The sequence below is a fragment of the Pelmatolapia mariae genome, linkage group LG9 (genome assembly GCF_036321145.2).
Source record: "Pelmatolapia mariae isolate MD_Pm_ZW linkage group LG9, Pm_UMD_F_2, whole genome shotgun sequence".
Classification (NCBI taxonomy): domain Eukaryota; kingdom Metazoa; phylum Chordata; class Actinopteri; order Cichliformes; family Cichlidae; genus Pelmatolapia; species Pelmatolapia mariae.
This window is the reverse complement of record NC_086235.1, coordinates 1,475,854-1,497,703: the sequence shown is the minus strand read 5'-3', so window position 1 is coordinate 1,497,703 and position 21,850 is coordinate 1,475,854. Positions and strand designations below refer to the sequence as shown.

Genomic DNA, 21,850 nt, shown 5'->3' with positions numbered 1-21,850 from the left:
AAGGACTTTGGGCTGGAGACAGGTTAGGAGCGTGAGCTCCAAGAGCTGCAAGACTTCCCTTGCTAGCAAGTAAAAGATGTTCGTCTTGTTTTTGTCGTTAACGAGAATAAGTTTCTCAAGGGGCGATAGAGACGTTTTGGCTTCATTTTTTGTTTACCTTTACCATGGTCGTGTCCAAAGGAGGAGCCGGTAGGCCGGAAGTAAACGGCTGTGAAATTGGACGGTCTAGCCTTCTGATCTGTGTCACCGTTGTCTCGGTGGAGTTTAATAAACTCAACTGTCTGCTCCTTTCTATCTAAAATATAACAGGACACTGGCGTAAACTCTCAACCGTCTCACACTTCTGTTTAATCAGTTTTATGTTTGATGTTTATTTAGCTGTGTGAAAACCACCTGGGGGATTAAAAAAGGTTAATTTTATCTAAGCTAATAACTTTAATCTCACCCAAACTGATTTACTCATGAACAAATAAAACACTGAAAAAAGCCAAACAATAGCAGTTTTAGGTTATCTAAGTGACTTATATATTATATATATGAGACATATATTCTGGGATATGGTGGGCCACGAAGGACACACCCGACCCATCCTTCAAATTCGGGGAAAAGGAGGACGCATTTGTCGGTTGCATTCGGAGGAGTCTACAAATTTGGACAGCCTTCGTCGCGTCGCTGTGACGTAATCGGCCTACAAATGCTGCCTCAGGAGGATGCAGCCTATGAATTTGGACACCCCCTATGTTTACTACTGAATAGACACATTGAATTTCTTGCACAAGGAAACGACATTTTGGACAGTGTTTTCACCACCCAGAGAGGAGATGCGACACACGACAACACCACAGACCTGCAGGAATATACAGAAACTGTCATTGCCTACATCTCAAAATGCACTGATGACATCATAGAGACCAGGACCATCACTGTCCGGGCCAATCAGAAACCATGGCTCACAGGTGACGTCCTGAGGGTGAGAAATGCAGCCTTGAAAGCTAGTGATGAGGTGAGCCTAAGAACAGCAAAGGCAAACCTGTCACTTGCATCAGAGAGGCAAAAATGCAGTGCTACAGGAGAATTTTGCAAAGCTTCAGCAACAGCAGAGACACTCAGAGGCTGTGGCAAAGGATACAGACCATCTAACGAGCTTGGAAAGAAAAGCAGCAACTTAAAGAAGTCCAGACGCTTTTCTTTCCAAGCTCCTTAGACTACGATGACCTGGATGTCTGAGAACCTTCACAGACATACAGACCATCACAGACTACAAGCCCACTCCTCAGACTGCTGTTGGTTCCACCACATTACCGCAAGAGCTAAGTGAATTTTTCTCTCGCTTTGAGGCACAGAACTACACCCAGCACAGAAGACTCCACCCTCCCAACGATCGGGTGGTTACACTATCCCCAGACAGTGTGTGGAGATCCCTTGCCAGGATCAAAACGCACAAAGCCCCAGGTCCTGACAACATCGTGGATGAGCACCGAGGGACTGTGCTGAGGAACTCACAGATGTCTTCACAGACATCTTTAATAAATCACTGAGCCAGGCTGTCGCTCCCACATGCCTCAAAGCCTCCAACATCATTCCTGTACCGAAGAAGTCATCTCCTTCCTGCTTTAATGACGACCGTCTGATCCCCCCCCCCCCCCGTTATTATGAAGAGCTTTAAACAGTTAGTCATGTATCAAATCAAAACGTCTCTTTCCCCCAACCTGGATCTATTTCAGTCACATACCGGTCAAACCACTCAACCAATGATGCAATTTCAACTGGCCTTCACTCAGCCGTCACACATCTGGACACTAGAGACTCATACGTTAGCATGTTGTTCACAGACTTCAGTTCAGCATTCAACAACATCATTACCCAGCAACTCATTCACAAACTGGATCTGCTGGGGATCAGCAGCCTCAAGCCCCATTATGAGCTCCTTCTACAGAGGCACCGTTTAGCGCATCCTCACCAGCTGCATCGCTGTGTGGTAGGACTCCTTCCAGAAAACTGGGTGAAGAGCAGCGGAGAGGATCAAGGGGTACTTCTCTTCCCGCCCTCCAGGACATCTACTGCACCCGCCTAATCTGGAAGGCCCTCTGCATTACAGGTGACTCCACTCATCTGTCCAACAGCTTCTTCAGTTTGCTGCCATCAGGACGGAGACTGAAGAAGAAGCTCTGGGCCAGAACCAGGAAACTGAGAGACAGCTTCATCCATCAGGCTGTCAGGATGCTGAATTCACTCCCCGCTCTCACACACACCAACATTCATCTTTTCCCCCTGAACCCCCCAAACATACAAACTCTGAACCACCACCACTGCCCTTTCACTGACTGCCCCACTCCAACAAATTTGCCCATAATCATAACTCACACTGAGCATGCTCAGAGCTCTGATCCACTGATCTGGAACAGGAAGCTGCTTCCTGGAATAAACTTTTTTATCTAATATGAGCTGAATCTTATTATTAATCCCTTATTCTCCTCACAGAGCACTGCGCTCTCAGACTGCAGGCTTACTTGTGCTTCCTGGGATATTAAAAAGTAGAAGTTTAAATGTGTTTCTAATAAAAAGCTTTGAAAATAAATGCGTGTGTGTTTAACTGTTGGGGTGAGCTCACTGTAACAGAGGAGGAAATAATTGGAGCCAATATAGAAGTATGGATTATAAAGTCTGGTCCATGTCTTGGGGGGACACTCCTACAGGGCTAAAATCTGGGACTCTCCACCATTTGACTCTAGAACTGAAGAAGCTTCTCTGATGAGAGGTGAAACATCTTCAAGGAAACTCAAAGAAGTCCAGAAGCTTTTCTTTCCAAGCTCCTTAGACTATGGCAACCTGGATGACGGAGAACCTTCACAGACTGATTTTACAAGAACAACTTGTGTCACAAAATCCCCAGCAGTGCCTATCTCTGTCACACACACAAATCACTACAGTTACAAATTTTATAACTTAAAAACAAAACAAAACAGAAAAACAGAACTGAGCAAAACTAACAAACAAAAAAACAAACCAGAGACCAGGTAAGAACATTAAAACCAAACAATAAATGAGCAAAGTAATACATGATAAATATAGATGACAAATACAAAGTGCAACATAGAAACACTCGGTAAAAAGAAATGAACAATTAAAAAGGAGGATAAAAGCTGTGAGCAGTATTTAAACAGTAGAAATAAATATATAATAAACAAATAAAGATAGATAATAAATGAAAGCCAGGTCAGAAAGGTGAGTTTGGCTTTAAAAGCATGAAAACACTCTGCTGTCTTCAGGAAGGCTGCTCCAGTAACAGAAAGTCACCTACATGTGGGTTTAGTTCTGACTTTAGGGACAAGTAAAAAAATAAAATACAAACATCTGTCCAGACAACCTGACAGTCAAAAATATAAACTCAGGAACTTAAAAGGAAAATTGTGCTGACTTTGAACGTCCGCATCAAGATGAACTTACAGATTTAAGAGTCAAAAAGTGTCAAAAATTCTGTATCCTTACCTGAGAGCTTCAAGTTTACAGTGAAGACTCTTTAGTCCAACACACAGCAAATCCAATTCTGAAGCCTGCAGCTTCTTGAAGCTCAGGTCCAGCTCTCTCAGATGATTGGATGGGGAGCTGAGAATTTCAGACAAAGCTTCAAAGCTTCTTTTTGAGAGTTTACAATCTCTCAGCCTGAGGAAGAATAACAATGGAGACATATTCTTTTATTCATCTAGCATTATTAAACATATTTGTTCATAGATTCACTTACAGCACTTTCTTGGAGGCTTTGACCACTGGCAGCAGCTTCAAAAATGCCTTCTCTGAACCAGAGTATTTCTGCAGGTCGAACTCATCCAGATCTTTTTCTGATGATAGTAAGATGAAGACCAGAGCCGACCACTGAGCAGGAGACAGTTTATCTGTGGAGAGACGTCCTGAACTCAGGGACTGTTGGATCTCCTCCACTAGAGAACGATCATTCAATTCATTCAGACAGTGGAGCAGATTGATGCTTTTCTCTGCAGACAGTTTCCCACTGAGCTTCTTCTTGATGTACTGGACTGTTTCCTGGTTGGTCTGTGAGCTACTTCCTGTCTGTGTCAGCATGCATAGGAGATCCTGATTGGTCTGCAGTGAAAGACCCAGGAGGAAGCGGAGGAACAAGTCCAGGTGTCCATTTGGACTCTCTAAGGCCTTGTCCACAGCACTCTGGTAGAAGTCTTTTACAGTAAATGTTTTCTGGAAAATTTTAGAGAGAGGAGATTGTTTCTTAAGCAGGTTGACTCCAGAGTTGATGAAGGTCAGATAGACATGAAGAGCAGCAAAGAACTCCTGAATGCTCAGATGGACGAAACAGTAAACAACGTTGTTGAACATGTGGCATTGATCAGCTTTAAAGATCTGTGTGAACACTCCTGAGTACACTGAGGCTGCTCTGATATCGATGCCACACTCTGTCAGGTCTGATTCATAGAAGATCAGGTTTCCTTTCTGCAGCTGATCAAAAGCCAGTTTTCCCAGAGACTCATTCATCTTCCTGCAGGAATCTGTCTCAGCTCCTCCATCATACTTGATGCCCTTTGTTTTTAGGTGAAATAGCACAAGGCGCAGGTAGAGCTCTGTGAGAGTCTTAGGCAGATCTTCACTCTCTTTGTTCTTCATGACAAACTCCAGAACTGTAGCAGTGATCCAGCAGAAGACTGGGATGTGACACATGATGTGGAGGCTTCGTGAGGTCTTGATGTGGGAGATGATGCTGCTGGCCTGCTCCTCATCTCTGAATCTCTTCCTGAAGTACTCCTCCTTCTGTGGGTCAGTGAACCCTCTGACCTCTGTCACCATGCCAACACAGTCAGGAGGGATCTGATTGGCTGCTGCAGGTCGTGTGGTTATCCAGAGGCGAGCAGAGGGAAGCAGTTTCCCCCTGACGAGGTTTATCAGCAGCACATTCACTGAGGTGGACTCAGTAACATCAGTTACGATTGTAGTTTTGTTGAAGTTTAGAGGAGGTCGACACTCATCCAGACCATCAAAGATGAACACAACCTGGAAGTCTTCAAAGCTGCAGATTCCTGCTTCTTTGGTTTCAGTAAAGAAGTGATGAACAAGTTCCACCAAGCTGAACTTTTCCTCTTTCAGCAGATTCAGCTCTCTGAAAGTGAATGGAAACATCAACTGGATGTCCTGGTTGGCTTTGTCTTCAGCCCAGTCCAGAGTGAACTTCTGTGTTAGGACTGTTTTCCCAATGCCAGCCACTCCCATTGTCAGCACTATTCTGATTGGTTCATCTCTTCCAGGTGGGAGTTTAAAGATGTCTTCTTGTCTGATGGTTGTTTCTGGTCTGTCTGGTTTCCTGGATGCTGTTTCAATCTGTCTGACCTCATGTTCATCATTGACCTCTGCAGTCCCTCCCTCTGTGATGTAGAGCTCTGTGTAGATCTCATTCAGGAGGGTCGGGTTTCCTGCTCTAGAAATCCCCTCAAACACACACTGGAACTTCTGTTTCAGGTTTGACTTGAGTTTGAGCTGACACTCAGGGAGAATCTCTGCATGAAGATACAGCAAATGACACAAATGAGAAAACTGCATTCTGGTTACTGTGGTTATGTGTTCAGTTCATTGGACTCTTGGTGTCATGATCCAGGTGGGTCTGAGTAAATTTCCACAGCATCAGCTCTCCTCCCCTGGGTGGAGCCCTCCTCACTCCTCACCTTTTGTAGTTTCCATCTGCCCGTTTCTGCCCCTGTTGTTCCTCTGACCTGCCTCAGCTTATGTTCTGGTCTTAGATATAGGTGATATGGCACTACAAGGTCATTAAGATAAGATGGGGGCCTGATTATTTAAGACCTTGTATGTGAGGAGCAGGATTTTGAATTCTGGATTTAACAGGAAGCCAATGAAGGGAGGCCAATACAGGAGAAATCTGCTCTCTCTTTCTAGTCCCTGTCAGGACTCTTGCTGCAGCATTTTGGATTAGCTGAAAACTTTTCAGCGGGTTTTTAGGACATCCTGATAATAGTGAATTACAGTAGTCCAGCCTGGAAGTAATAAATGCATGAACTAGTTTTTCAGCGTCACTCTGAGACAGGATATTTCTAACTTTAGAGATGTTGCGCAAATGGAAGAAAGGAGTCTTACATATTTGTTTAATATGTGTGTTGAAGGACATGTCCTGGTCAAAAATGACTCCAAGGTTCCTCACAGTGTTACTGGAGGCCAAGGTAATGCCATCCAGAGTAAGAATCTGGTTAGATACCATATTTCTAAGATTTTCAGGGCCGAGGACAATAACCTCAGTTTGATCTGAATTAAGAAGCAGAAAGTTAGCGGCCAACTAGGTCTTTATGTCTTTAAGACATTCCTGCAGTTTAACTCATTGGCGTGTGTTATCTGGCTTCATGGACAGATAGAGCTGGGTGTCATCAGCATAGCAGTGTAAATGTATGCTATGTCTTCTAATGATGCTGCCTAAGGGAAGCATGTATAATGTAAACAGAATTGGTCCTAGCACTGAACCCTGTGGAACACCATGGTTGACCTTAGTGTGTGAAGAGGACTCTCCATTTACATGCACAAACTGGAGTCTGTTAGATAGATATGATACAAACCACTGCAGTGCAGTACCTGTAATACCTACAGCATGTTCTAATCGATCTAATAGGATATTATGGTCAACAGTATCGAACGCTGCACTGAGGTCTAGCACAGGGGTGGGCAATCTCAGTCCACGAGGGCTGGTGTCCCTGCAGGTTTTAGATGTGTCCTCAAACCAACACAGCTGATTTAAATGGCTAAATAAGCTCCTCAACATGTCCTGAAGTTCTCCAGAGGCCTGGTAACGAACTAATCATGTGATTCAGGTGTGTTGACCCAAGGTGAGATCTAAAACCTGCAGGGACACCGGCCCTTGTGGACTGAGACTGCCCACCCCTGGTCTAGCAGGACAAGCACAGAGATGAGTCCACTGTCAGAGGCCATAAGAAGATCATTTGTAACCTTCACTAAAGCTGTTTCTGTGCTGTGATGAGCTCTGAAACCTGACTGAAACTCTTCAAATAAGCCATTCCTCTGCAGATGATCTGTTAGCTGTTTGACAACTACTCTTTCAAGGATGTTTGATATGAAAGGAAGGTTGGAGATTGGCCTATAATTAGCTAAGACAGCTGGATCTAGAGATGCTTTTTAAGTAAAGGTTTAACTACAGCCAGCTTGAAGGCCTGTGGTACATAGCTGATTATTAGAGATAGGTTGATCATATTTAAGATTGAAGCCTTAATTAATGGCAGGACTTCTTTGAGCAGTTTTGTAGGAATGGGGTCTAAAAGACACGTTGATGGTTTGGAGGAAGTAATTATTGAAGTTAACTCAGAAAGATCAATTGGAGAAAAAGAGTCTAACTTAACATCAATGGTACTAAGAGTAGCTGTAGATAATATTACATCTGTGGGATGATTATTGGTAATTTTTTCTCTAATGATAAAAATTTTATTTCTGAAGAAGTTCATGAAGTCATTACTAGTTAACGTTAAAGGGATTGTTGGCTCAACAGAGCTCTGACTTTTTGTCAGCCTGGCTACAGTGCTGAAGAGAAACCTGGGGTTGTTCTTATTTTCTTCAATCAGTGATGAATAGTAAGATGTTCTGGCTTTGCGGAGGGCTTTCTTATAAAGCAGCAAACTATTTCTCCAGGCTAAATGATGATCCTCTAAATTTGTGACACGCCATTTCCTCTCCAGCTTATGGGTTATCTGCTTTAGGCTACGTGTTTGAGAATTATACCACGGAGTCAGGTACTTCTGATTTGAGACCTTAGTTTTCACAGGAGCTACAGTATCCAGAGTCGTACGTAGTGAGGAGGTAAAATTATTAACAAGATGCTCGACCTCTGTTGGAGTAGCGTTCAGGTAGCTGCTCTGCTCTATGTTGGTCCAGGGCATTGAAGATGATAACAGTGGGTGGATTATATTCTTAAACTTAGTTACAGCACTTTCAGAAAGACATCTACTGTGATAAAGTCTACTCTCTACTGCTGTGTAATCAATTATTGTAAATGTAAATGTTATCAGGAAATGATCAGACAGCAGAGGGTTTTCAGGAAACACTGTTAAATGTTCAGTTTCTATGCCATATGTTAAAACAAGATCTAGAGTGTGATTAAAGTGGTGGGTGGGTTCTTTTACATTTTGACAGAAGCCAGTTGAGTCTAATAACAGATTAAATGCCATGTTGAGGCTGTCATTTTTAGCATCTACATGGATGTTAAAATCACCCACAATAATGATTTTATCTGAGCTGAGCACTAAATCAGATAAAAAGTCTCAGAAATCAGAGAGAATCTCTGTGTAAGGCCCAGGTGGACGATAGATGATAACAAGTAAGACTGGTTTCTGAGTTTTACAGCTGGGGTGGACGAGACTAAGCATCAGGCTTTCAAACGAATTAAAAGTCTGTCTGGGTCTTTGGTTGATTAATAGGCTGGTGTGAAAAATTGCTGCCACACCGCCCCCTCGGCCTGTGCTTCGAGGTTTCTGGTAGTTAGAATGACTCGGGGGTGTTGATTCATTTAAACTAACATAATCATCCTGCTGCAACCAGGTTTCTGTAAGGCAGAGTAAATCGATTTGTTGATCAATTATTAAGTCATGTACTAACAGAGACTTGGAGGAGAGAGACCTAATATTTAATAATCCACATTTCACTGTTTTATTCTTTGGTTCAGATTTGGATACTGTATTGTTCTTTCTTTGTGATTTTTTATGTTTAAGTTGTTTGTTGCTGGTTTTTAGTTTGTTTTTTGTCTGTTTGGGAGCTGACACAGTCTCAATGGAGATGGGTTTTTGGGGGGGTAGCAGGATAATCGACCTTAGTGTTCTCCTTTTTAAAAAAAGAATCGATAGGTGAATCGATAAAGAATCGAATCGTTAAACAGAATCAAAAATGGGATCGGAATCGTGAAAATCTTATCAATACCCATCCCTAATCATATTTGTGACATGTCCCAAAATGTTGTTGTCGCCTCATATATGTTTATAAAATAGCTCTAAAACCAATCTGACAATATAAATCTGTAAAATGGGCAGAAAACCTGCTGTTGGTCCCATTTTAATCAAACCAACCCAAAGAGCAGATATTCATGTGTACACAGGATGTTATTTGTGCAGATGCATAAAACACATATAAACTGTTGGCTTTCTGCAGTCTCTCACTCCTGAAAGTGCACGTATATATTGAGTGTGTTTTGGATTAACTTGATCGTATGGATGCTTATGGCACATGTGTAATGTTAACTAATGTTTTTATTGTTTGTGTGTTTTTTGTTTAGTCATTCCCTGACTTACCTTTGGGATCTGGGATGTTATTTAAATTCTCCAACAGATCATTCCTGTTTATGCTCCCCAAAAGATTTTTAGTGACTTCAAAAGTGTTGATAGAGTAGGTATGAAACATCAGATCCACTACTTTCATCCTCTCTGCATTCTCCAGTTTACTCTCTGGGATTGCTGGTAAACCTTCTACAGACCCGTAGTTCTTCAGATGCCACTTGAATTTTTCAAAGTCATCACCTCCCAAATCCTCCAAAATCCCCAGAAGTACTTCTTTAGGTGTCGTCATCTTTTACCCTGTAAGGATCCGATAAACAAAAAGAGTGTAAAAACAGCTGGAGAGGTAATTGTCTGATTTATCAGAATTTAACATGATTCTAACAGCAGTTTAAGTTTTATTACCATTATATAGAGGTAATAATGGCACATCACTACCACGAATAAATTTCTAAGGCTCAGATGCAACAAAGTTGCACATAGAGAAACAAACAATGTACATAAGTAGCACATGGATAAAATATAAAATAAACTATATAAATAAAGAAAATATATAAACTAAATATATACACTACCCGTCAAACGTTTTAGAACACCCCAATCTTTCCAGTGTTTTATTGAAAATATCCAGTTTAATGTCTCATTGCACTCTGAAATGAAATCTTAGTACAAATAAGCAATTGGAGTTAAAAAAAAAATCATGAAATACATTTATAGACCAAAGTTTATTCTAAACTTTTGACTTAACACACCCGTGGCATTCTGTCTACAATAGAAATGAGATATTCTCCCATATCTGTAGCAGATGTTCCCATAAATGTGGACCTTATAGGTTGCTTTGCTTTCACTCTTCTGTCCAGTTCAAACCAGCTCGATGGGGTTTCAGTCTGGAGACTGTGCTGGACACTCCATGTTTTCAAGCTCACTGTCTTGTTCTTTGTTCCTGAGGTAGTTCTGGTGTAGCTTGGACTTATGTTTTGAGTTGTTATCTTGCTGTAGGACGAACCCCTGACCAACCAGAGGGTACTGGATGGTGCTGCAGGATGCTGTGGAGCTCTGTACAAGTCACTGACCCTGGATCAGCAAACAGCCCCAGACCATCACACTTTCTCCTCTATGTTTGACAGTTGATGCCACACACTGTGTGCCATTCCCAAAGCAGAGTTTGGGAATGAGGGGGATGAGCCGCCAATTTCCAGGGGAGAGGTCACTGAGGCAGTTAAACAACTACTTGGTGGCAGAGCCCTTGGGATGGATGAGGTCCGCCCCGAGTTCCTGAAGGCTCTGGACGTTGTAGGGCTGTCCTGGCTGACACGCCTCTACAATGTTGCCTGGAGATCAGGGGCAGTACCCCTGGACTGGCAGACCGGGGTGGTGGTCCCCATCTTTAAGAAGGGGGACCGGAGGGTGTGTTCCAACTACAGGGGGATCACACTCCTCAGCCTCCCTGGGAAAGTCTATGCCAGGGTGCTGGAAAGGAGAGTTCGTCCGCTAGTCGAACCTCGGATACAGGAGGAACAATGCGGTTTTCGTCCTGGTTGCGGAACACTGGACCAGCTCTTTATCCTCTCAAGGATACTTGATGGTGCATGGAAGTTTGTCAAACCAGTCTACATGTGTTTTGTGGACTTGGAGAAGGCATTCGACCGTGTCCCTCGGGGTGTCCTGTGGGAGGTGCTGCAGGACTATGGGGTGTCTGGCCCATTGCTACGGTCCATTCAGTCCTTATACAACCGTTGCAAGAGCTTGGTTCGCATTGCCGGCAATAAGTTGGGCTCGTTCCCAGTGGGTGATGGGCTCCGCCAGGGCTGCCCTTTGTCACCGATTCTGTTCATAATTTTTATGGACAGGATTTCTAGGCGCAGCCAAGTGGCGGAGGGCTTTCACTTCAGTGGCCTCAGAATCTCATCTCTGCTTTTTGCGGATGATGTGGTTCTGTTGGCTTCATCAGGTGATGGCCTCCAGCTCGCACTGGAACGGTTCGCAGCCGAGTGTGAAGCAGCGGGAATGAGGATCAGCACCTCCAAATCTGAGGCCATGGTTCTCAGCCGGAAAAGAGTGGAGTGCCCACTCCGGGTCGGGGATGAGTTCCTGCCCCAAGTGGAGGAGTTCAAGTATCTCGGGGTCTTGTTCGCGAGTGATGGGAGAAGGGAGCCGAAGATCGACAGACGGATTGGTGCTGCGGCTGCAGTGATGCGGACGCTGCACCGGTCCGTCGAGGTGAAGAGGGAGCTGAGTGTAAAAGCGAAGCTCTCAATTTACCAGTCGATCTACCCTCAACTGTGGCCACGAGCTGTGGGTAGTGGCCGAAAGAACAAGATCACGCAGAAATGAGCTTCCTCCGAAGGGTGGCTGGCTTCTCCCTTAGAGATAGGGTGAGAAGTTCAGCCATCCGGGAGGGGCTCAGAGTAGAGCTGCTGCTCCTCCACATCGAAAGGAGCCAGCTGAGGTGGTTCAGGCATCTGACAAGGATGCCTCCTGGGCGCCTCCTGGGTGAGGTGTTTCAGGCCTCCCACCGGGAGGAGGCCCCGGGGCAGACCCAGGACATGCTGGAGAGGTTATGTCTGTCGACTGGCCTGGGAACGCCTTGGTGTTCCCCCGGATAAGCTAGAGGAGGTGGCTGGGGAGAGGGAGGTCTGGGCTTCTCTGCTTGGGTTGCTGCCACTGCGACCCGGCCCCGGATAAGCGGAAGAAGATGGATGGATGGATGGATGGATGGATGGATGGATTGTTTTCCCAGCTGGATTAAAACTTCTGAGAATTTCCAGTTTCCCTGTGGTTTGTAACTTAGAGAGGATTTGGATTTCCACTGTATTTCCACTGATTATCCAGGGTATGCAGTTTTCCCATTGGATTATTAGAATCAAGACGGAACAGAAAGGTGAGAGTATCCTCTGATCCAGTTGTGATTACCTCTCCTCTAAACAATCATAATGACATTTTTGGGGGTTATTTTACATTTTCCTGTTTTTCTTTAACTGGTTTATTTATTTTAGTTAATCAACGTATTGGTTTTTAACCATGTTAAAAATTCCATTTAATAAAATGTGTTGAAATATTAACATTGAAATCCATGTTAAAATGTAAAATATTAATGGTATTTAGAAATAATTCCCTTGTGCTTTGAAACTCCATGATCCATAAATGCTCTTTTAAATGCTGAAACAACGTGTTTCAGCATTTAAAAGAAAGCATTAGTTTCAGTTAAAAGGGTCAGTTCTTACAAGCTGCTCTGTTGGGTCCACATCTGCTCACAGATCAACATCATCTGCAGAGGCCCAGCATTCACCCACTGCTGTATTTCTACTGTCCACCTTTCTTCTTTGCACAGCACCGTTTGTTCATTAGTTTTTCTCTCTTTCGTCTTTCTGCATATTTTCCTGTGTAGCTCTGTGTAATTTGTCGTTTTTAATGTTGGAATTTTATTATTTATTAATTATTTTATTAATATTGTTGTTAATTGTTTGCTGTTGTTTGTGTTTTCTTCTCTCTAAAGATTCTTAGGCCCCTCTGCAGCCCCTGATCTCCTCAGTGAGTTCAGCTGGTGCCGATTGGCCACACCTAGTCAGGTTTGGATAAAAGCATACCTGAGACAGGCTTTCAGGAGGAGGCTCACTAGCCCTTGCCTTGGTAGTGAATCTGCGTTCGACTTATCCGCCTAGGCTGCACTGTCGAGCACAGATCCACTGAGCGCAGCGCAAGCTAGCGCGACAGAAGTTAAGCTCGTTGCAACATGGCAAACTGAACCTCCCCCACCCTCATTCAGATCTGGCGTTTGGAACTATTTTGGTCTTCATGTGACGTATGACCCTGATGGACAAAAGTAAAACAGTATGTCGGATGTGCCACGCAATGCTCAATTACATTGGTGGGAACTAGTGCGTTAGCGCAGTTAGCTCGTTAACGTGTTGACGCCATCCAGCCCCAAGCACGGGGCGATCCGCGGTAACTCGTTAACTGAGATTTGCCGTGTTGTGGCGTTAACGTCATTTCAACGAGATTAACGCTGACAGCACTAGTGGGAACACAACAAATATGACTGCACATTTACGCCGACATCATCCTAGTGCAAAGACAAGTGGAAGCAGACAAAAACAACAAGCACGCATGCTACAAACTTTACCCGAGTCATTTAGACAGCCGTTAGCACATGATTCTCCTTATGGGGACCTGATATGTGTAATATGCTGCTGAGAATATAGCCCAGAACAAGCGTATAGTATAGCTTTTATTTTGGAAAGAGCCATTTCTCTTTAATAAACTCTCTTTTCCAAATATGAGTGATTTCTCGATCAGATAGATTTATTTTTTTATTACTTTGTTGTTTCAGCAACATTACATTTAAAAACTGTACTTTTGAGTTAAAATATATATTTATAATTTTAATAAATGACAAATTAAAAAGGCATGAACATTTTTTTGTATCGAAAAAATATCGAACCGTGACACCAAAGTATCGAACCGAACCGAACCGTGAATTTTGTGTATCGTTGCTCCCCTAGTACTCAGGGCCTTCAAGTTACACACTATGAAAGGCAGCAACAAGTTTAATATTCAGGAACCTAAAGTATGTATCAGCAGCAGAATGGAGCTAAAAATAAATGTTTGTTTCAGTTCTATGAAGCTTTGAGTATTTTGGATTAGTAGTGCTGCTGTGTTTGTTGCATCATATTGCTGTAATTGTTTATATGCTTTATATATTCTGAGCTAAGTTGATCTATAGTGTTACATCATATTCTATAAGGATGTTATGTGTTATCAGTGTTGGGGATTAACGGAATACATGTACCGCCGTTATGTATTTAAAATACAAAATATGAGTAACTGTATTCCGTTACAGGGGGGCGGAGGGAGGTTTGGAGTCTTCACACACCCCCGTTCTCTGCGGCCTCTTGGAGCGGGGGGGGCTAGGAGGAGTTGGCCGTCCGATTGGGATCTGGAATGTGGGGCCTCCCTGCTGCTGCCGAGTCGGGGCAGTCTGCATCTCTCCACCCCAGGGAAAAGGGTAACACTACCTGGGTCTGGGTGCAGTTTCCCCCTCCAGGGGCAAGGGTACCTAGACCTGGGGCTTAGAGTACATGACCCAGACAACAAAGTAAAGCTATTTTCCGGCTACAAGCCCGACACGAACCCAACGTATTAGCCAAAGGTCCCTTTACTACGGTTCAGAGCCGCGGACCTTGAGTAATAGTAATAAATCACACAGCAAAAGTACATTCATGTAGTTGTAAAAAGCATGATAATATATATATATTAAGTAATCCAAAGTATTCAGAATACGTTACTCTCATTGAGTAACGTAACGGAATACGTTACAGAATACATTTTGGGGCATGTATTGTGTAATCTGTAATGGAATACACCCAATAAAGGAATATTTAATGTATCAGTCTACTCTTCATTCTATCAGACATAGTCATCACAGCTTGTACATTTTCTATTTACACATATATGTAAGCATTGAGCCAAATTTAGTAATGCCAACATATTAAAAGAACAATATTTGTCTCTTATATATAATACATCTATATATAGACTGTCAAAGATACTTGTCTTTGAGTGAAGATTTAAGATGATAGGAAATATAAATAACTGCAACTTGAATCTTTGACACAGAGTTCAAGCTCACTGCTCAATAACTAATGGTCAATAACTTGCCTCGCCCTGGTCGACAGGGCTTGCCTCGCCCTGGTCGACAGGGCTCAGTAGCCCCGAGCGAGCGAGCGAAGGCGTGCGTGCGCGCACAGCAGCGCCACCGCCGCCGCCGCCACCGCCTGAATCCAGAGTTGGGACCAGGAAGCAGAGTTGCAGTCTTACACGCCTCTCTGCAGCTTCTCTCCTCCTGCTACCCCCCCCAAAAACCCATCTCCATTGAGACTGTGTCAGCTCCCAAAAAGACAAAAAACAAACCAAAAACCAGCAACAAACAATTTAAACATAAAAAATCACAAAGAAAGAACAATACAGTATCCACATCTGAACCAAAGAGTAAAACAGTCAAATGTGGATTATTAAATATTAGGTCTCTCTCCTCCAAGTCTCTGTTAGTACATGACTTAATAATTGATCAACAAATCGATTTACTCTGCCTTACAGAAACCTGGTTGCAGCAGGATGATTATGTTAGTTTAAATGAATCAACACCCCCGAGTCATTCTAACTACCAGAAACCTCGAAGCACAGGCCGAGGGGGCGGTGTGGCAGCAATTTCTCACACCAGTCTATTAATTAACGAAAGACCAAGACAGACTTTTAATTCATTTGAAAGCCTGATGCTTAGCCTCGTCCAACCCAGCTGTAAAACTCAGAAACCAGTCTTACTTGTTATCATCTATCGTCCACCTGGGCCTTACACAGAGTTTCTCTCTGATTTCTCAGACTTTTTATCTGATTTAGTGCTCAGCTCAGATAAAATAATTATTGTGGGTGATTTTAACATCCATGTAGATGCTAACAATGACAGCCTCAACATGGCATTTAATCTGTTATTAGACTCAATTGGCTTCTCCCAAAATGTAAAAGAACCCACCCACCACTTTAATCACACTCTAGATCTTGTTTTAACATATGGCATAGAAACTGAACATTTAACAGTGTTTCCTGAAAACCCTCTGCTGTCTGATCATTTCCTGATAACATTTACATTTACAATAATTGATTACACAGCAGTGGAGAGTAGACTTTATCACAGTAGATGTCTTTCTGAAAGTGCTGTAACTAAGATTAAGAATATAATCCACCCACTGTTATCATCTTCAATGCCCTGTACCAACATAGAGCAGAGCAGCTATCTGAACGCTACTCCAACAGAGGTCGATTATCTTGTTAATAATTTTACCTCCTCACTACGTACGACTCTGGATACTGTAGCTCCTGTGAAAACTAAGGCCTCAAATCAGAAGTACCTGACTCCGTGGTATAATTCTCAAACACGTAGCCTAAAGCAGATAACTCGTAAGCTGGAGAGGAAATGGCGTGTCACAAATTTAGAGGATCATCATTTAGCCTGGAGAAATAGTTTGCTGCTTTATAAGAAAGCCCTCCGCAAAGCCAGAACATCTTACTATTCGTCACTGATTGAAGAAAATAAGAACAACCCCAGGTTTCTCTTCAGCACTGTAGCCAGGCTGACAAACAGTCAGAGCTCTTTTGAGCCAACCATCCCTTTAACGTTAACTAGTAATGATTTCATGAACTTCTTCACAAATAAAATTTTTATCATTAGAGAAATAATTACCAATAATCATCCCACAGATGTAATATCGTCTACAGCTACTTTTAGTACCATCAATGTTAAGTTAGACTCTTTTTCTCCAATTGATCGTTCTGAGTTAACTTCAATAATTACTTCTTCCAAACCATCAACGTGTCTTTTAGACCCCATTCCTACAAAACTGCTCAAAGAAGTCTTGCCATTAATTAATTCTTCAATCTTAAATATGATCAACCTATCTCTAATAATCGGCTATGTACCACAGGCCTTCAAGCTGGCTGTAGTTAAACCTTTACTTAAAAAGCATCTCTAGATCCAGCTGTCTTAGCTAATTATAGGCCAATCTCCAACCTTCCTTTCATATCAAACATCCTTGAAAGAGTAGTTGTCAAACAGCTAACAGATCATCTGCAGAGGAATGGCTTATTTGAAGAGTTTCAGTCAGGTTTCAGAGCTCATCACAGCACAGAAACAGCTTTAGTGAAGGTTACAAATGATCTTCTTATGGCCTCTGACAGTGGACTCATCTCTGTGCTTGTCCTGCTAGACCTCAGTGCTGCGTTTGATACTGTTGATCATAATATCCTATTAGAGCGATTAGAACATGCTGTAGGTATTACAGGTACTGCGCTGCAGTGGTTTGAATCATATCTATCTAATAGACTCCAATTTGTTCATGTAAATGGAGAGTCCTCTTCACCCATTAAGGTCAATTATGGTGTTCCACAGGGTTCAGTGCTAGGACCAATTCTATTTACATTATACATGCTTCCCCTAGGCAGCATCATTAGAAGACATAGCATACATTTACACTGCTATGCAGATGACACGCAGCTCTATCTATCCATGAAGCCAGGTAACACACACCAATTAGTTAAACTGCAGGAATGTCTTAAAGACATAAAGACCTGGATGGCCGCTAACTTTCTGCTTCTTAATTCAGATCAAACTGAGGTTATTGTACTCGGCCCTGAAAATCTTAGAAATATGGTATCTAACCAGATTCTTACTCTGGATGGCATTACCTTGGCCTCCAGTAACACTGTGAGGAACCTTGGAGTCATTTTTGACCAGGACATGTCCTTCAACGCACATATTAAACAAATATGTAAGACTGCTTTCTTCCATTTGCGCAACATCTCTAAAATTAGAAATATCCTGTCTCAGAGTGACGCTGAAAAACTAGTTCATGCATTCATTACTTCCAGGCTGGACTACTGTAATTCATTATTATCAGGATGTCCTAAAAACTCGCTGAAAAGCCTTCAGTTAATCCAAAATGCTGCAGCAAGAGTCCTGACAGGGACTAGAAAGAGAGAGCAGATTTCTCCTGTTTTGGCTTCCCTTCATTGGCTTCCTGTTAAATCCAGAATTGAATTCAAAATCCTGCTCCTCACAAATAATCAGGCCCCATCTTATCTTAATGACCTTGTGGTACCATATCACCCTATTAGAGCACTTCGCTCTCGCTCTGCAGGCTTACTTGTTGTTCCTAGAGTATTTAAAAGTAGGATGGGAGGGAGAGCCTTCAGTTTTCAGGCCCCTCTTCTGTGGAACCAGCTTCCAGTTTGGATTCGGGAGACAGACACTATCTCTACTTTTAAGATTAGGCTTAAAACTTTCCTTTTTGCTAAAGCATATAGTTAGGGCTGGACCAGATGACCCTGAATCCTCCCTTAGTTATGCTGCAATAGACGTAGGCTGCCGGGGATTCCCATGATGCATTGAGTTTTTCCTTTCCAGCCACTCACTATGTGTTAATAGACCTCTCTGCATCGAATCATATCTGTTATTAATTTCTGTCTCTCTTCCACAGCATGTCTTTCATCCTGTTTTCCTTCTTCACCCCAACCAATCACAGCAGATGGCCCCGCCCCTCCCTGAGCCTGGTTCTGCCGGAGGTTTCTTCCTGTTAAAAGGGAGTTTTTCCTTCCCACTGTCGCCAAAGTGCTTGCTCATAAGGGGTCATATGATTGTTGGGGTTTTCTCTGTATTTATTATTGTGCGATCTACTGTACAATATAAAGCGCCTTGAGGCGACTTTTGTTGTGATTTGGCGCTATATAAATAAAATTGAATTGAATTGAATTGAATTAATCGTGATTAATATAATACTAACTTTAATATTGGCCATATTATATTTACATTACCAAAGTGAGATGACTTTAGTCTCATGAACAACATTAGCTAATTGTTATTTACTAACTAATCTTGAAATGACTGTTCAGTACAGAAATGAAGCCCAACAATCAGGTTTTACAGTCCTGTGGTCTCAGACTCAGATACTCAACTAATCAAAGTGATGTCATAAAAAAATGAGTGAACAAAAAAACATTTTTTCTCCTTCATTTCTGTCAAACAATGCAGTATGAAATGTTAGTATCATGGTTGCTAGGCAACTTGAGGAGCATGACAAAGGCCACACCGCCCCATTTCACAAGCCTCGCACTTCCGCACTTCTCGTACTTCCTAGTACGCGAACTGCGCGCACTCCGAAGCGTGCGGTCACTGGATTGGGGCACAGCCAGAGTTTCATAAAGGCCCTGTCTCAATATGCGTACTTGTGCGTACTTGCATTCTCGTGATACGTCATCAGTCAGAGACCAAGTAAGTAAAAAAAAAAAGTAAGTAAAATTTTATTTATATAGCACATTTCTAGATAAAAGATCACAAAGTGCTTCACAAGGTATAAAACAGAAGCAGTCCAAAGTTAACAAAATGCAATTCTAAAAAGATGTGTTTTTAGCTGTTTTTTAAAAGTAATCAATGAGTCTGCAGATCTTAAGTTCTGAGGAAGACAGTTCCACAGTCTGGCGGCCACAGTGGCAAAAGCTCTATCACCCTTGGTTTTCAGCCTAGTATGCTGAATAACAAGTAGGCCCTGATCACAAGACCTATTAGGGACATAGGGCTGTAAAAGTTCAATGATGTAGGCTGGTGCTTGTCCTTGAAGAGCTTTAAATGTCAGAACCAGTATCTTAAAATGGACTCTGAATTTAACGGGGAGCCAGTGCAACTCTATAAGCAACGGTGTCACATGAGAGTACTTAGATGTTCTTGTCAGAAGCCTTGCTGCAGCATTTTGGACAATCTGCAGGCGCTCCAGGGAGTTTTTGTTTAGACATGTAAACAGTGAATTACAGTAGTCCAATCGTGATGAAATGAATGTAATGTATATAAAGTACTGTTCCAATTCAAAGTACGCATCAAGCCAAGAACGCGAAAAAGTCCCGGATGTGTTCTCGCTCCACCTGTTTTATTGAGCATGCATCGGTGGTGACTTGTGTGGACTTGGTACAGCTAAATATCACTCCGAGGGGTGCCAAGATGGCGGAGTGAGTAGACGCTCTCTACCCAGTTCTGCACAGAAAGTTTGTGAACAACGGTAAAACCTCAACATTATGCTGTTAACACTAACAATTCACTAAACAAGAGAAGATACAACAATCATAAGGAAGAAGCAGCAGAATGCCTAATCAGTACGCTCAAGATTGAGGGTCTCAAAAAGACGATTGATTTTGTGTGCGCGGAAATGAAAGATATGAAGGGGAAAGTTTGCGACCTGGAAAAAAAGTAACTAAAGAGGAAGGTCGAGTGGCCAACTGCCAACAGAGAATATCTGAGTTGGAAAGATATTCCAGGAGGTGGAATCTCAGACTACATCAGTGGTTCCCAAACTTTTTTTGCTAGGCTCCCCTTTGTTTTACAAGAAAAATGTTCGTGCCTCCCTCCCCCCTTCTCACGCATGCACACGCGCACGCACAAGCACAAACACATCCACCAATTCTGCAGGGGAGACCTACCTCGGCACTTGTGCAGGTGAAGCCAAAGGGAAGATATGCTTCAGCATATTTTCTAGTCTTTGGCTTAGAATGAAGTTGGTTTGGAAACATATTCAGCGATGCTTCATCTCCTACTTTGCGCTTGTGTGGGCGCCCCGTGCTAGCAGTGTCCAAGCGTTTTGTTTCCCCCCCTTTTCATACTGCGCCCCCCTTGCGGGGGGGGCCCAGAGACATTTCCCTGCTCAATAATGACTATAAGATTATGGCTATAATACTTGCTAACAGAATTAAAGCGGTATTGGACACAGTTATCGATGAGACACAATCAGGCTTTATGAGAAATAGACACATTTCTAATAACATTAGACTGGTTTTGGATTTACTTGATTACTCTGATTTGGTACCTGACAATAGCTTCATTCTCTTCCTGGATTTTTATAAGGCTTTTGATACAATTGAACATCAATTTATTTTCCACTCTTTGGAAAAATTTGGTTTTGGAGAGTTTTTCTGTAAAGCTGTCAAAACCTTATACACAAATGGCAATAGTTCTATTAAAATGATTAAAGGCTCCACCCCGAGATTTGACCTGAAACGTGGTATTCGCCAAGGATGTCCTATTTCACCATATTTATTTTTACTTTGTACACAAATTCTTGCAACTAATATTTCAAACAGTGTTGAACAAGGAATCACCATAGCTGATAAGGAGCTTGTCATCAGCCAGTTAGCCGATGATACCACACTCTTCTTGAAGAATGCAAACCAAATCCGTCCAGCCCTTAGTGTGATTAGTGATTTCTCTGAGGCCTCTGGTTTATGCCTAAATCTAAAAAAAATGTGAGTTACTAGCAATTAAAGACTGCCCTGCAAATACTATCTGTAATATTTCTGTTAAACAAGAAGTCACATACTTGGGACTGTTAATATCCAAAGACCAAAAATCAAGATGCTCTTCAAACTTCACTCCAATTATACAGAAAACCCTGAAAAGGTTCAACCAGTGGCTGCAAAGGGACTTGTCTTTGAAAGGTAGAGTGTTGATTACTAAAGCTGAAGGGATATCCCGATTAACATATGCTGCTCTCTCCTTACATCTGGATAAGAAAATTAGTAAAGACATTGACCGTATGCTCTTTAATTTTATATGGAAAAACCGTACGCATTATATTAGAAAAACTGTTGTGATGAATAAGTACGAATCAGGTGGGCTTATTGTCTTAGACTTTTCTACTAAATAACACTTTCAAAATTAATTGGGCTAAACATTTTCTTGAAAACCCTACCTCTATCTGGAACTTTGTACCATATTGTATTTTCTCTCGTTTTGGTGGCTTTAATTTTATTTTAAATTGTAATTACAATGTGAGGAAACTCCCTGTAAAACTTTCATCCTCTTAGCAGGTCCTCATTTATAAACACAACTTCTCACCACACAAATACCTCATCTGGAACAACAGAGATATTTTATTTAAAAATAAATCACTTTTCCTGGAAACTTGGATCCAACATGGGATCCTATTGGTGGCTCAGCTGGTTAATAAAGAGGGACAACTACTTAC

At 42.3% G+C, this 21,850-nt stretch overlaps 1 protein-coding gene across 2 annotated transcripts in view; it reads right to left on the bottom strand.

The window, feature by feature from the left end:
* The window catches only part of LOC134634091 (serine/threonine-protein kinase Nek7-like), a 214,400-nt gene that overhangs the window by 181,234 nt on the left and 11,316 nt on the right, over positions 1–21,850 (bottom strand). The gene's annotated exons all lie outside the window — the stretch shown is intronic.